General features: G+C 38.5%; 1 protein-coding gene across 2 annotated transcripts in view; it reads right to left on the bottom strand.

Moving 5' to 3' along the window:
* Positions 1-10401, bottom strand: part of ARPP21 (cAMP regulated phosphoprotein 21) — a 157269-nt gene extending 146868 nt beyond the window's left edge. Inside the window, exon 1 of one of the 2 annotated variants that reach the window (XM_012806223.2) lies at positions 9213-10401. The gene's annotated coding sequence lies outside the window, so the exon portion shown is untranslated. Of the gene's footprint in view, positions 1-7257; positions 7310-9212 lie in introns of those variants that run through there. The other variant, XM_012806213.2, reaches the window with a different exon arrangement.
* Positions 10402-15680: the final 5279 nt, after the last annotated feature.

Raw genomic sequence — 15680 nt, 5'->3', positions numbered from 1 at the left:
ATAATTTTAAATCCTGCATATTAGACACCATCAACAATAGAAAGGTCAAGTTTTAATTTAACAAACTTTAATTAATTATCTGCTGCATGCAAGTGCAATACTGACCAAGCCAAGAACTGCTAAGGATGATAAAAATAGAATATTTTCGGAAAATAGGCTTTGGGGTAAATAACTTTTTTGCTTCCTATGACTTAGTTAAATGACGCTGGTATTCAAGCTTGCTGACTTTAGCTACACACACACACACTCACTACCAGAAGCTGTACTAAAATTGTAATACTTAATATATACCAATAACAAAAGATGAATACAAGCCATGTTTGAGCATCTTTTGTAATTGCAGAAGTCAAACGTGACTTGAGTATTACAATGTATTACAATTTTAATAGTTTTTTTTTTCCATTTCTTAAAATGTGTGTGCATTTTTGGTCCTATGTGTGTGTGTGTATATATATGTATTATATATATACTAGTTATATATATTAGACTATATAATGTATATATATTCTAAATATATATGTATATTCTATATATATATTGAAATATAGATAATACATCTACCTTTTCCTTATAGTTTGTTTTCCAATAAATATTAGAAGAGCAAGGACTTATAAATTTATTCCCAGACACTTATTGAGAAGTTTCACAGTATCACTTTCTGAATATGCTATTGCCCGGATGACTGGCTGAGGTCCAAAGTATAATTGAAAATAAAATGCAATCACCTGATGCATTTATTGCTTGTACGGCTCACCTTCTGCTGCACTGAGAACTACTAGTGGTTCTCCATTTTTCGATCAGGGAACCAACTGTTTAAAATCCAGTTATGAGAAAAATTTTCCCTCCTCTGGCCATGTTCCCAAAAGCAGAGAGCTGACTCATTTCAGCAACATTAAGCGAAGATGCTGTAGGATCAGAGGTCAGATCAGCTGCCCTTTGCAACCAGCTCACTCAGCGCTTAGAAACAGTAAGTGAAAGCCTTATGTGGGAAAGTGAAAGCCTTATGTGGGAGTGTCAGGAAGCCCCTCAGCGAACACAAAACTCCATTTGCTTTGTCTAGAATAGAAAATGTCTCTCTCTCCCCTGCCCTCTCAAATCTGTTGTTTACTGGCTCTTACCCACTAGTGAAGGATTTAAGATTATTCCTTCCAGGATCTATTCCAGCCGCTTCCTATTCAATGGTTTGGTTCTTTAGCCACCAGGTTTAGTAGAAATTATACAATTAAAATGTTCTGGAGAAATAATACCTATATGTTCACTTTTAGACAGCCCTGAATGAGACTGATGTAAGATAAAGGTCTTATTAAACATCATGATCCTTATACAATGAACACTTCTGAGATCAGTTACTACTTGGATTTGGCCTTTGCTATTTCATAACACAGAGTCAAGAGGCTAGTCACAAATTTTAACCAGCAAAAGATTTTACGGGGTAGCAATAAAAGAGAGTTGTATGTTAAATTACTTAATTTTTTTTTTCTTTAAGGGAGGTATGTCTCATTTATGTAATAGGATTAAATCTCTCTCTGAACTTTTTATATAAAGGGAAGGTGGTTTCTTTTTGGTGACTAATATCCATGTGCCAGGTGCTTTGTTTCCTCATTAATCCTGTCAGGTAGGTCTTATTCCCACTTTAAAAATGAGAAAATTGAAGCAATGAGGAATTAAACTGGTAAAGTCACACAACTAGTAAGTGTTTATATTGGACAGCTGTTACTGCACAATTTTCCCCGCACAAACTCTGAAGCAGAGAGAGGTTTAGAGGCTTTGACGTAGTCACACTAGAGATTATTCACTCAGACCCTGAAGCCAAACACCAAATAATATGCCCAGTTCGGGCAGTGAACTGCCTGTTTATGGAGATGGTGAATTGTATATTGATGAAAGTTAAGTCTTAGAGACATGATTTCGGATTAACCACATTGAGGCCTTAATTTTCTGGATTTTTCATTTTTCATCCCAATTTTGTGCAATTCTCTAACCTTCAGAATCTCATGGACCCCTATGCATCTCCTCGGTAAAGCATCACTCTATCACACAGCACAGTTAGCAGCTCCCGCTTAGATAAGTTCTTCGTGTACCTTCGGTATACAGCTGTTTTGTAACTTTCAACCTGAATTTCAGTTAGAAGCTCCACTTAATTCAAAACATCTCCATCTACAGCATTCCACATCATATCCAACAAGTAAGGCAGAGATTACAATTATTCGTGGAATAAAATAACTTCCCTTTGGGAGGGGTATTTACATCCTTGTCCTAGAAGAGACGTAGAAAGTTTTCATAATACATAAACTCTGTCACATTAACTATGTATACTCTTTCACCTCTTGATGCCAAAAAAAAATAAATAAATAAAAAGATAAAAACCCTGAAAATTTAGCCATCTATATTTCTGGATGAAGACAGCAAGTGCAGTAACAATTAAAGTTAAGGCGTACAATGGGTGGAGTGCTTAATGACGCAATGGGTAAGCAGATAGCTGCAGAATATAAATGCAGCCTGATTACTGGCTGGATTATTTTATCTTTCTAGAATTTTGTTAGTTGGAGAAAGATTTTGATCTTTACAAAGGAAAGATACTGTCACCAAAGTGAAATTGGCACAGGAGTGAAAAAAAATTAAGGCTCATTACTACCAGCTAGCTGTCTGCTGAGAAATTTTTCAATTTATTTCAATGCTGGCTGTTTGATAATTTCCTAAAATTCTTACGCCACCAGTATATCTAAGTAAATTAAACATAAATAAAACATAAAAAACAAAGCTATCTAAGATTGTCAGCTGGGTCATTCCCATAGGCCAGATAAAAGAAAGAAGATCACAGAAATGACTGCAGAATCCTAACAATTAATTAATTTGGCAGAATTAGATAGTAATTTTAATACAATTATGTGTTATGTTGGTTTAAAGAGTCATAATTTGACTATAATTCTTAATCTTTATTCTCTACAAAAAGAAATAAAGCACCATATTTCAACCAAATGACTTTTATACACCCTTTTTAAAAAGTGTTTTAAAGAAACGGAGCAGTTAAAGCTGCAAATGCTGAAAAAACTCTTGTTTGGGTCAGATACTTACATGGGATCTAGTCGTTTTCAGTCCGACAGCTCTTTGATGATTAAATTAAATCAGATGCCAGCAACACTGGAATTTCCACTAACATTACGTGCACATTAACAAGCAAAATGCTAAGAAAAGTACAGAATGTAGGTCTTTTCTTATCAGTATGTGGTAGAGCTTTATGGGAGGATTTTAGCTTGTGGTTTTAGAAACCTATAAAATTCTGCAAAATCAGTTTGTTAGGGATTTTGTTTTCTCATTGTGTTCATAGGCAAATAAAAGTGAAACAATTCTGAAGAGTCACTGAATTTCAGTGAGTGCCCTTACTTCACCCTCTGCTGACCAATGGGTTGATTTTTCTAGGTCAGTGTAATAGTGGTGAGATCACCTGAGAGCAACTTGAAACACTGACCAATTCGATGACAGCTGGGCTTTCTGACTTACATGTCAAAGAATATTTTAGTAAGAACTGTATGATCAAAAAACTTAGAAAATAATGTTCAATTTTGTTCTTTAAAGATGTTGAAATATCTCACCTTGCTTATTGGTGTTGTTTGTGAATTCTAACGACATCAAATATGTCAACATACATAAACTACTTTCCTTTAACATATGATTCTATGGACTACAGTGTTCTGAAGTGAGTGGTGTATCTTTATAATTAAAAGAAAATGCACTAAGTATATGAAAACCATTTCTCTGGTTTCTGTTTCCTTAGGGATGGTTCTTTTCCTTATCTTAAGTATTTAATGTGTAATAAAGGAGCAACCAAAAATAACACAAATGGAAAAGAATCCTTATCGGGAGGTGCCTGTGGCTCAAAGGAGTAGGGCACTGGCCCTGTATGCCGGAGGTGGCGGGTTCAAACCCAGCCCCGGCCAAAAACTGCAAAAAAAAAAAAAAAGAATCCTTATCCATTATTAAGAACTCCAGCACTAAATGTGTTTTTGGAGTCACTGAATTCTTATTTTAGGTGTTCTTCTCACAAGGAATTATTTCCTAGCTTGCGTAGGCATCCGGGAAAAATGATAGAACTTATCTAGATAGATAATCTTTGTGATTCTGACTCAAGGAAAAAGCTGCAGAAAAAAACTGTATGTAACATGATGTAATACTGCATGGAGATGTTACCCACAGAATGCCAAAGAAATCCTCTTCAAAACTTGCTGAAATCCTTGAAATAAAAAGTGACGTAATTGTTTTCCTATTAAAAGTCTTAAATTCCTCCTTTAAATAAAACCCAATTTTTCTTCACAATTATCTTAAAACCAATGCCGACATTTACAGAAGTAATTTTATTAACAAAATCTTAGTACTTGGTGTGGTATCCACAATGGATTTAAAAACTTTGTCATTTTTAAAGTAGTGTGAAATGTGAAAATGTGGTTAAAAGCCCGTTTTTAAAGGGGGATAATGATTAGTGGACTCTCCCTCTTTACCTGGTGAAAATGAAATAATTTTCTATTGCTAGATAAGGGGAATAATTGTAAAGGATATTACATTTAAACGTTATTTGGATTTATGACTGAAAAAAATTATGAACACATGCCAGGAGTGAGACAATTTTGGACTAATTCTTCAACACTTTAATGTCACAATTGCAATTTTATGCTAATAGATATCACTTTATTACACAACTTATAAAAAATCTTCTTAACCTGTCGCATTGATATATATATATATTAAGTGTGGGTTATAAAAACTGCCAGAACACATTTCTTTGGTTTGAGGGTGTAGAGAGTTTTAAATATTGATCTACTGTGACCATAGGCAGTGATTAACATTCTCTTCTCCAGGAGGCCTATGCTGGGGGCTAGATAAGAGAAGCAGAATATGATGCCAGGGATTCTAATCACAAAGTAGAGAGTCAATTTGATGTATTCTAGCCCACCTCTTTGTTTTTTTTTTTCAGTATCTCCTCCATTGTCCTGATTTAATTATTTCAGTTCACTTCTCTAGTTTGCCTGGGTAGCTGCTTCCCAAGACCCAGATTTGTCCCAGCAATTTTAGAAAAAGGTGCATTCCAAATATCATATGGGCATTTTATGCCTAAAGAAGATACCACCAGATGAGAGAGGATTCTGAGACCACCAAATAACAGTGTTGCTAAACATTAAAAACTGCTAAATGAACTTGATACTCCATCTGAAGCTTTTGATTCTTTGTCAAACATATTATATATACAATGTTAATACTTCGTATCTCATCTCATTAGCTAATCCTCCTAGAAATTAAGCGGCTGTGAGGTAAATACAAGTAATAAAGACTTCAAAACATAGGACCAGGTTTAATCCAAGATGAGCAAAATGAATTTAAAATTATAAAACTAAGGCACTGAAAAAAATCAATTTATAAGAACTAGGAATAAATACTCCTTAAAAGGAACTAACCCTCAGAAGGAAAAATGACCTGAGAAAAACAAATCGAGTCACAGATCTACATTGCTAATGTTCTTTTTCACTTCCACTAGTCTTTCAGCATTTACTTGTTATCACCGCTTGAAATTCACTTATCATATTTAGCATTAAATGTTACAGTGCAAAGTAAAATAAAGCATAGTCTAAGAAAATGTAGAGCTTCTGGAACCATAGGTTTCCTGAAAAATAAAGACCCTTTGTCTAATGAAAGGAAGTAGGTGATTTACAAATTCATCATCACTGATTTAAAATACGTTCAGCACGTCCTAGGTGATAGAATGCATTTTTAAGGACGCTAAATCTTTTTATGATTAGAGATTCACAAATTTCTAAACAGGCTACCACCGTGTGGTACCAGTCAGAATGATGCCAGTACTTACCATTAGAAGAAGTGGTTTTCAGTGTCGACATCACTTTTAAGCCCCACATTCTTTCCTAACCTTGCCACAAAGCAGATCTGAATTGAACTGACTTATATACAAATGGCTAATGTGCAATTTCCAACCTATGGACTTTAAACTGTCTACTCATCCTAATGAGAATTCTCAATCATATTCACTTTTGGCTGCGTTCTATACTGTGTCTTCAGGGGCTGACTCATTCCACACTCTACTCATGTAGCTTATCATTATCTTGTCCACAAACTACACATTGAATTCAGATGAGAATGCCCACTGACTTGGGAAGCTTAAGAAAGGTATCATCATTGTGGTCCAGGTGGCATGACCACTAAGGGAAATATTACAGCCAGTGTGAATTCCTCCCCTCCCCAGCAGTACTAAATATGCAAGACAAACAAAAAAATCACAGTAACTCCTTGTGACATATTTTCCTTAGTAGTTTATTTGGGGAATCATTTTTCATAAAAATTGGCAAAATCCAGATGAACTTTGCACATTGTTCTAACAGCTTCATTTAAAAATAATTATATGACTCACTTCCCCATTTACCGTACGTTGCTAGCTTTCTCTTAGTTTATTAATTCTGAAAATATTTAAGCATTTTGGTCTAATGAGCTTTACGTGAACAAAGGAATAATCTGATTATCACATGATGTTAATATGAAAATGAACAAGAGACCTTTCGGATGGAACATTCTCACTCTTTACCTCAAGACAGGTGTTCTGAATACATGCAAATGTTGCAGACAGATGGCTCATTGTATTTCCACACTATAAAGTTAAGATAATTTACCCCTCATTATAACATTCCAAGAGTTATCAGTGATGCTTCTGCTATTTATATTTTTAAAATACTTAGCCTTCAGTATGATAATCGGTGCTGTCTATCCTAAAGCTAAGGAGAGAAAACAACCACATCTTCTATCCACCACAATCAAAACTTCCTGCTTTACTTCATTGCTACAATTCTGGATCAAGAATCCAAGTTCATGAAAGAAAATGAAACAATTCACAAAGCCGAACTTTGGGTTATCATACTACCTTACAAGTATGTTAGTTATTTTATTCCCAGGATGTCTTACAAGATCCAAACCCTTTGCTAGAACAATATTTTAGGAATTTGAAATTATTTCTGTACTTCTCACTACCCAAGAATCTGACAGCTGGTATTAAAAATAGTATTCATGTAGGAACTCCTCGGTTATTAACTCCCTCAAGTTTTAAAGAACTCAAATTATTGAATTTTCTTTCTAAGAACTAGTGAAGAGGTTTATGAAAACACATGTCAAACTATTCATGTACTATTCTCTCACCAAATTAAATTGATTCCTACTAATACAATATATTAAGACCTATTACGATACCCAGTGGTCAGTCTTTACCTTTCCAAATATCCTTCTCCAGTATCCATAACCATGGACTGCTCTGTCTTCCCTCATGCTTCTTTTATTGCTGAGTGAGGCACTCGCTCCTTCATTAAATAGCATTAAAAATAGATTGCACAGAACTCCCCAGTGGAGCATGCTCTAACAGGGATAATGCCACAGTTCTCAAGGTAACCACACTCAACTGGGATCTAAGAAGAAAAGTCACTGGGAAATCTAATAGCAAATACAAACCTGTCTCAGTCTGAGCTAAATACTATAACAGATAAATCGGCATGAAGTTAAATTAAGTCACTGACAAGCTGAAAGTCAATTTCTGGAGCTGTATAAGTTTCATTAGGTATGCCCCACCTAAATAAAGTACTCGGTCTAATAGACATTCACACAGTAACTTAGTTGTTGTAGTTATCAAATAACATAAATCATGACATATATGCATAGCCATCTAAATGTCTTAAAAGTACACGTCAGCCAAATTGCAATAGTATTGATAATCAAAGACAGTAATCAGTGATCACTTTGTATTGTTTTGTGATATGGAACTGTATTCCTCAAAGAACACACCCAAACTGATTCTCCAGACAATTTAAAAATAATCTGCTAGTTGAAGTGATAAAAAGTAAAAGAATGTGATAACAAAGGAAATATAGGATCAAACACAAATACATACCTTGAAAACCCAAATAAACCTGAAAAGAATGTACACGCAATCTCTCACATGTGATTCACATTAAGAATGCAGCAGAAGCGATTACTGCCAAGATAGGAGACTACTCGGCTACTTGAACAAAACACAGACAGAGCTGTTGGCTTCCAAATGTCTGTCTTTTTTGAAAATGACATTAACTAAAATCCTAATAAGACATGCACATCCTGTAGTAACACATAGACAGAGGATCAAAGGAGGAGGTGTATTTATTTAAAGTATGTGTCAAAGATTTTCTGACTTTTACCAAATGAAAAATGATTTTTCTCTCATCTCCACTTTTATTTACTTAAAACAATCATAGCAGTTTTGACTTCCAAAGCAGTTGAGGAGGGAGTAGGAATCATTTGGATATACTCTGCCTTGAATAAAATCTTAAACACTGTATCTCAACTTTGGGGAATGTCATTCTTGTTTGGAAATGCCAAAGTGTCATAACAGTGGATTTAAAAAATCTAAAATCAAAATGAGTATCTACACTCTCAACACATTCTCAGAAAGTGATTTCCACCAGCCTTACATTGTAGTTCTTAGCTTCCCATCCCTGTAACTTTCAATTTCTTCTTTGTTTTTCCTCTTAGGCTTGGTTTCTGTCCTTATTTTGTGTCTTCAGGAGGTGATAAACTATGAACGAGAGCAGATGACAGCAACCACATCCACTCCAGCTATATTTCTATGCATAAACATTGAGTGAGCTAATTTCCTCTTCCCAAGAAACTTTCTAAACACCTGTCTACTGCAACTCAATTCCACCATGTATTTACAACCTAAGAAACAAGACGTTAAATTGGAGGTTGAAGTGAAACACGCATTTCATGCATGTACAAATAAAACTGAACATCTTTTTTTTTTCTTTTTCTTAAACCCCTTGGGCCCTAACACCCCAATGCTACCAGGACAACAGATTACAACTTTCTTCTATAGTTCTCTTTCAAATGAAATAACAGCATCCCAAACTTCCTACCATAAAACCTATATGAATTCTCCTATGAAAAGCATTGCTCTTCTCTATTTGCTTCCAGCTTTCCATTGCTGTCTCATTTGGGGGAAGGGAAGTCCACCCTTCCTTCAATGAAACACAAAAACACAATACACCTATAACAAAAGCAGTTTTCTACAAACATGTAGAAGCAATACAGACGATAAACAATTCAAAAGAAAGACACAGATATACAGAAGAAAGAAGGAATTAAAAAAAATCCACAAAAGGCGTGCAATGTTCACGTCGGAAGACCTTGATTATTACCTTGGTCGAACAGTGGATATCCCCCCTGCGTCTTGCTGCCTTGATTGGTTTGATTTAGTTTTTACTTTTATTAATTATTGTTTCTCAATTATTGATTTGGCTTGATTGGTTTGGTTTGGCTTGGCTTTGTTGTTGTTTTGGGTATTTTTTGTTTGGTTTTGTTTTGGGGGGCTTTGGTCGATTTATTTAACTGGTAGTAAGGAGCTCTCTGCAGTGTAGGCTGGGCTCCCCGCACAGCTGTGGCAACGCGGCTGCTGCGGCAGTGTGAGTTCCGGCTCGCGTCCCCTCTGCCCGGCTGCGGGTGCTGCTCCCGACACTGTGCTCGGAGGGCGCCTTCTCGGTCCCGCTGGCCGCGTGGAGGAGACGCGCCCCCGCCTCCTGTCTGCTTTTCAGTGGGTCTGCGCGTCTGTCAGTCTGACGGTCTGTCGGTGAGTCTGGCGGCTCAGCGCGGGATTTTCGCTTTCCTGCGCTCTGCTCTGAGCAGCCCCTCTCGCAGGCTGCCAGTCTGTGTTGGTTTGTCTGTCCCTCCGCGTTCCTCCGTCCCACCAGCAACGCAGGGTCCCTCTGCCCCTCTTCCGGCCTTCCGTGCCACAAATCTCCTCGCACTGTGTGCCCCTGGCCGCGTCCCTCGGTCGGAGGAGGGCGTCTGGAGGGCGAGAGCACGCGACTGGTGTCTCTCTCTGCCTACTTAACGCTCCCTCTCCCTTTGCATTCTGGTCTCCCTCGCTCAGGCTGTCTGACGGCTCCCACCTGTCCCCTTAGTTCTGCCAATCCCCCCCTTAGCCAGCCAGCGTCGGCCGATCGCTCCGTCCCACTTTCCCTGCCTGACCGCCTCAGTCGTCTGCCCCTTCGCGGGTCCGTGCCCTCCCACGCGGCTGGCACTGCCGCCGGGGGCGGCGCCCAGCTCCTCCCCGCAGCCCCGGATGCGTCCGGTCCCCGCCCGAGCGGAGAGAACGCGCGTGTTGCACGTGGCTCCGCGGCTTCTCGGGCCGGAGACCCGGGTCTCGACTCGCCACACCCAGGGGTGGCTGGAGCTGGGCTTCTGCCGGTGTCTCGATTTCCGTGCGGCGGGGCGCGACCAGTGAAGGCTCAGCCCGAGTGCCGGCACCTGCTGGGTGCGCCCGACGCTCACAGTACCACTCATACTCCGGCAATACTCCGCCAGCCCCAAGGCTGGAGACAAAGCGCATGAGCCACGCGCGGCAGCGTGATCATCATTAATCAGAAAGAAAACTGGCACGTTGCCCCCTGCCCCTCCACACTGCCTGCCAGCTCCCAGCCTGCAGTCACGCACTCCCTTCCGCCCCCTTTGCCCGAGCCCTCTAGCTTACAGCTCTCAGGGGTGCTGCCGGGTTCCTGGGGACACTTGGCGAAGCCTTGCTTCAGTCTCTTCCTCCGGTGTTCACTCTCCAGGCCAACTCTGCAGAAACAATCTCACAATAATAACATCTCACCCCACCGGCATAAATCCGTAGCCTCAGAGCTCTTGGAGATTCTCCGCTTTGAACAAGACCAAAAGTCCGAGCGCTCAGTGCGCCAAGTGTACTCCCGGTGGGCGACTGCCCAGACCGCTGCCAGCAGAGCGCTGATTTAGAATCACCGAGGGGCTGCAGAAATCTAGCAGGGTAAGGCTTGGGGCAGGGAACAGAGTTGACACTTGAAGAAATAAAAGCGTTTATTTTACCATGTATTCTGGAGATGTACTATTTTTATTATCTGTAATTCATTTTTCCCCATTGTCTCAGGGCACACACACCACCAAAAAAAAAAAAAAAAAGAAAGAAAAGAAAAGAAAAGGTATAGTGGAGAGTAGATTTCAGGAATACCACCCACTCCTTCTGAGTGAATGTAGCCCCTACTTTTCCAACATTATAGGTCACCCCCAAGATATACCTCTCTAGCTCTCTGCCCCCAGCTGAGAGCAAGGCATTTGATTCTGGGCTTCTTTGCAAGGTTGTTATTAATGTGCAGCAAAATTATAGTTGTGCACTCCCACATGGAGTTGCCAAAGCTCATTTTGACAGAATCCAGCAATTCAGCTTCTGAAATGTAGACACTGAATAACTATGGATCTGGCGGTATGAACGCCCCATCCCACAATAAATTAAAGAGGAGAAAATCAACTTTTACCAGCTGCAATTAGTAACCCCATGAATAGACAACAAATAAATAACAAGCACAAACCATGTCATGAAATTTTCCACATCCTTTCAGTTTCACTTATTGACACCAACCCATAATTACAGACAATATAAACAGATTTATTAAGAAAAAATGCCTTCCACATTGTTACAGAAACGTGATTTTTACAGATGTGATCATGTTCATAGATGCTAAGGTATTGGTTATAAATCTCAAACAAATGACATGTGTACTTCTAGAAAATGCTATGAAGAAAAACAGACTAAAGTTTTACTGCCCTTGATGAATAGATAATTATTTTCTGACTATTTGAAATCATCTCTCTTGGGGTTCGGCTCTTGCTGTAATAAAAATGAATCTTCTGTATGAGGTTTCCTGCAAAGCAAACCTAAAGAATTCAGGACTTTTACTTTGAACTACATCTTAATCGTTCTATCCAGTCATCTCCAAAGTGTTTTTTTTTTTTTTTTTGGTTTCTCCTTTCCTTTCAGACATATGAAATCGAAGGGAAAATTATCAAAAACATTTCTAATTCACTAACCTGCTTCCCTTTGAGGGGAAACTAAGCCAAGTTGCTCTGCGTCAAAAATAAATACGATTGGAACTGCATGGGAAGAGGGTTGATATGTTTGATATCTTTTCTGGACAGGACCACACCTGAGCATCTTCTAAATGGATGAACAAGTAATCTACACATATCAACAAGAACCCTCAGCAGCTTCCTCTGAACACAAAATCTTTCTGCAGAACAAAATAAAACAATCTAATTTTACTCCAAGAGTTCACTTTAATAAATGGAACCCAATCCTATAAACTGGATTAGAAATTATAGTTATTGAGAGACAGGAGGCAGAACACCATCAGTATTCTGAGTACAACCTCTAGTGATTATATAGAAGAACAAAACAATGTTTTCGAATCTTAACAGTGTACAGATAATTTGGTGACGAAATTTATTGCAGTTTCTCATGGATGTTTAAGATTTATTTTAAAAGGAAAACATCCCAAAGACGAATAGCATTAATTTGCTTCCCCTAAATTTTGCACCTTTTTTTTTCATAAACAAAATAGGAACTGGAGAAGGTTCCAGTTTATTTGAGGCCACATAAATAATTAGCACTCAGCTACTCAATTTTAAAATTTTGTGTCCCAAAGTGGGACTGAAATATACTCCTGGGAATATTAGGCAGACAGTGAGCAATAGTGATTCTTTTAGGCATTCATTAGATGTTTGTATGTCCTTAAACAATATGAAACAGTTACCACTTTTTAAGCCCCTTACCCTGCCATATGTTATCAACCACTAAACAATGACTATCGTCTTCCTTTTGGACCTCTGGGTGCCAGATTCAAAATGCCAGTGGTAGAATGTTTATCTACCAAAAGCACCCTGGCTTTAAAGAGGGTAGGTAGTAGTGTGGGGAGGGGTAGTGGTGCTGTTACTATCTTGGCTTGAGGGCTTTTTAGTTTATTTGGCATTATGTTTGAAATGAAGGAGCATGCATGTAGCCAAGTAACCCCAGCTTAGGGATTTGAGCTCACCTACACACTGGCAAACACCTAAGATTGTTGACAAGCTCCTTTAAACACATATTCCCTTAAGACACTAAATTAGTGCCTTTAATGAAGCCACTAAATTGGATTTTCAAAACTAGGCAAATTGCTGAAATAGCCCAACTACCTTTATAAGCACCTTTTCAGCTGAAGCGAGAAGTAGAGTTTCCATGCTGTTGAACTTCCATCACTTGTCAACAATTAGACTGTGAGGAACTCCCCTTTAGGGCATACTCCCCCAACACAACAAAGGCCCACCGATCCCCCAGGGACACTTCTCCTTTGCCCTGTTTTCGACAAAACTGGGATCTATTAAATAACAGCCTGGGTTTAAAGCTTTACAAACTTGCCTAGTACAGAAAGGTGCGGGGAGGGGGGGGAGGAAAAAACCCCAAAGGATTAACATTTCAACCAGAAAAGTTTTAGAGCCCCATTCTTATTTTGTGCTATGCCAAAATAACTCTAAAACACATTTCAGAACATCAACAAAGAATGTTACATCACGTATGCATCTGAGCATGAAGAAATGTCACGATCAAAAACAAAGAGGACTTGGGAGACTAGAAACCAAATGTTCTGATGGCACAGATCCCTTCACGGCAGCCGTGTCTCCTCTGTAGTGGGCTGTGCACAGTACCAGAAAATTATCTCCATGAGCACGTGGAGTTATCATAGGCAGACACAAATGAATACAGGCCGGTACACACACGAAGAGGTGTTGTGCTGAAACTGCAAACCAAAAAATTCTCTCAGAAATGAATGTGCATAGTACTTTCATAGAGATGCATCTGAATTAGAGGAGGGACAGTAAGAAGAAATAAGAGGAGACAGCTACAGAGAGGTTCAGGAAACTTGTCACTAAAACATCTGAATATCAGAAGACTAGAAAGGCTGCTGACTAAATTGCCTATTTCTTTTCGACATCTCTTGGGATGAAGCTACCCTCATTCAGACACATTCTTAGTAGCTGAGGGTTTTCTCCTGCTGGTCCTCGGAGCACTGTTTCCTCCTCTGAACTCCCTGCCCAGAGGGGCCTCTGGCTGAGGCAGGCAAGGCAGGTAGCAGAGCACAGATGCAGGAGCTCTTTCTGACCAGATAGGGGTAAAGGCAGGGTGTCCAGCTAAAGGCCCCTCTCCCTGCTCTGTGTTATTGCTCCTTTCCAGGACCTGCTTCAGCATCACCTATTTGCAGTCTCCTAAGGAACTTACAAAAGATGTTTCTGATTTTCAAAACCTACCATAGAATTGAAAGCAAACATGAAACAAAAGCATCAGGATCATAAGTGGGGAAAATCCAGGTCAACATTATCCCTTCCAACACCAGCAGTGATGGTAAGAGCATAACCTGACATTTGCCGACACCACTGTCTGTGACCCCAGATTTCTTACGTTGCTTTTCCACAGATCACATGTCCTTCCACTATTAACACTATTTATTTTTTCACACAAATGAAAACGAAGTTATTCAGAACTTGGAATAATGTGGCTTCCTGACCCTGAGATGATATGAAAAGTTCTATCAATTAGCCACTGGAATGGAATAGCTACATCCATCTCTAATGAGATATAGGAGATTTACATTTTTCAACTGTTCTCCATACCTTAACGGGGTGTGTGTTTGTGAGAGAGAGAGAGAGAGTGTACATGTGTATTTCTGGTTAAAAGATAAAACATATTCACCCTGCTAATACTTCAAAAGAGTACTTAGGTCTTCCTGGAAACCCAATTGTGGGCCAATACCCAACATCTGAAGATGAACAATACATAGATATATTATTCTGTGTAAATGTGCAGCTTGTTCTCCAAAGCTACACTTTAAAGTTCCTTTTACCTTTTCTTAATAAATTACATTTGCAAAATGTATAGAGACTTACTGTAAGAAAAAAGGGGGGAACAAAATAAAAATCTCCTAATATGCCACCACCCAAACTCCCATCACTTTTGAGCTTAGCCAATCTCCCCGCATATATGTATATATTCATAAAACTATAGCTATATTTTGCATATACAGATTACAGAATACATGCTACTTTTACTGTTTCCCTACTTTATAATCTGCTCTACTTTAAAATAAGTCACGAGTTTTTTTTTTTCTTGTGGCATTGACTATATCAATACATTAGTAACAGCACAGTAGCCTATTAAATGCAGAATATGTGTATGTTATACATGAATAAAAGCTATTGGTGAACATGGTTTCCAACTGCGGAATTTTTCCCTTTAGAAAAAAATGTTTAAAATTTGAATTTCCAATTCAAAGAGTATCTGTATTTTACATTTGGGTACAATATTAAAGATACTATGTGGGGTTCAGAAAATCTCTTGTTTTGATTACTAATTTTATTTAAGAGTGACTGACCTTTGATTTCCTAGTATAAACTAAATAGATTTAAAAACACACCTGTAAAAACATTTAAAGCATAATTTTCAGTACATATTTTGAATAAATTATACTGGATTAATGAAAAAAACTTTTCTTATGAAAAGAGAATTTTAAAAATTCTGTGAGTTTACTAATTACCTTTTCACTTCAGACTTTTCCCTTGATAGAGACACCAGTTTCTATTAAAAAAGTATATATTTGGGGAAGCTGAATGAACCTTTTCAGGCTAATAAGTTAGAATTTGGTGTACTAAGGTATTACCTTCTTTGTCTCTAGGAATAAAGCAGATGCCTAGGAACCATGGGTGAGACTCCAAACTGAGGTTTCTATCCTCCTCATTTAAAACATTTTAACCGCAGAGTCAAAAGCACTGATTTGATTTCCTTAATC

This window comes from Otolemur garnettii, unplaced genomic scaffold (genome assembly GCF_000181295.1).
Source record: "Otolemur garnettii isolate 467f Iridium unplaced genomic scaffold, OtoGar3 scaffold00002, whole genome shotgun sequence".
In the NCBI taxonomy this organism is placed as follows: domain Eukaryota; kingdom Metazoa; phylum Chordata; class Mammalia; order Primates; family Galagidae; genus Otolemur; species Otolemur garnettii.
This window is presented reverse-complemented; position numbering and strand designations above follow the sequence as displayed.